The sequence below is a fragment of the Myodes glareolus genome, chromosome 14 (assembly GCF_982192425.1).
Source record: "Myodes glareolus chromosome 14, mMyoGla1.1, whole genome shotgun sequence".
NCBI classification, from domain to species: domain Eukaryota; kingdom Metazoa; phylum Chordata; class Mammalia; order Rodentia; family Cricetidae; genus Myodes; species Myodes glareolus.
In genome coordinates, this window is record NC_142039.1 from 28,518,264 (window position 1) to 28,519,729 (window position 1,466).

The 1,466-nt window shown below is 45.2% G+C and overlaps 1 non-coding gene across 1 annotated transcript; it reads right to left on the bottom strand.

Moving 5' to 3' along the window:
- Positions 1-891: 891 nt before the first annotated feature.
- On the bottom strand, positions 892-995 carry LOC125417702 (U6 spliceosomal RNA). Its single transcript, XR_007237227.1, has one exon. It is a non-coding gene; the product is annotated as a U6 spliceosomal RNA (small nuclear RNA).
- Between the last annotated feature and the right edge of the window lie 471 nt (positions 996-1,466).

Genomic DNA, 1,466 nt, shown 5'->3' on the forward strand with positions numbered 1-1,466 from the left:
CGGAAACCACTAAATTATGTTGAAAGGGGTAGCAAAGAACAACGCCAGCCTACTGGTGCATTTCCCTTTTGTTTTAATTTCTTCTTATTCTATAAAAATTTTTTGTTTCATACATGTGTATGATACGTTTTCCATAATTTTCATCCACACCGTCCCCTCTCACCCCTTCCCTCTCCCAGTGAAAGAACCTTGGGATCTTAGCAGAAGAGTGAGCAATTCTCTCTGACATGGATGGCGTTGTAAAATGTTTGAGCTTCTGCAGCAGGGTGTGCTGCCTGCCATTCTTGGGGATGACGACCCCTGCTCTGCCATGTTTACTAAGACTGGAGCTGCCCAATCCAGGAGATTATCAGAATGCAGTCAACTTTTTTTCCACTTAAATCTACAGGTTTAATGAACCTGCAACCAGGGGATCTGATGGACACATTCAAGAACTCAGTAAACAATCAGTGATTGTAGAAGCGATGCCTGGTAAAGTCCTAACTCTATCTTGCAATTCCTTCCACAGCTGCAAAGCACATCGCTGTCCCTCAAAGTTGCTGCTGTTTTCAGACAGACAGCTCCCACCATCCCGTGAGTCCCTACATTAAGTCAAGAATGCAGATGCAACTATTCTTTTCTTTTTAATTTTACATTCCATTCACAGTCCTCCCCACTCCTCCCGTGCCCCTCCCACCACTCTCCCAGCTCACCCCCTATCAACTCCTCCCAATGGGTAAAGGCTACCATGGGAAGTCAACAAAATCCAGCATGTTAAGTTGAGGCAGGACCAAGACTCTCTCCCCTGCATTAAGGCTAAGAAGCATGACATCCCACCATAAGGAATGGGCTCCAATAAGTTAGCTCATCCACCATAGATAGATCCTAGTCCTACTGCCAGGTACCTCGCAGAAAAATATGGAATGCTTCATGAATTTCCATGTCACCCTTGCGGAGGGGCCATGCTAATCTTCTCCGTGTCATTCCAGTCTTTAGAATATGCGCTGCTGCAGCAAACATAATTGCAACTCTGAAGACACTCGTCACTGCTTTTGGTTTACTGCTGTTCGGGCAGGAAGGCTAAATGGTTGCTCTTCATTGTCAACTGGACTGGATTACCTAAGAGAGGAACCTTGGGGCGCACATGTCTACAACATATTTCCAGGGAGATTTAACTGAGGAGGACCATCCATAGACAGGAGTCCTGAGCTAAATAAAAAGAGGGGAAATGATAAAACAAGCCAAGCACACATCCCTCCTCTGTTTCTAGACTAGGGGCACAGTGTGACTAGCCATCACAATGTGATTAGCATGTCACATTCCTCATCATGCATTCCCTGCCATGATGGAGTGTACCTTTTGTCACATCTTTTGCCACAGAAGAGTAACAAATACAGACCAGGGAGTAGAGATGTTGCTGTGATAAACCATTTCCTAGGAAGGGGGTTTTGTACTAGCTTGTAGGAGAAAGAGGGAAATGCTGTTAT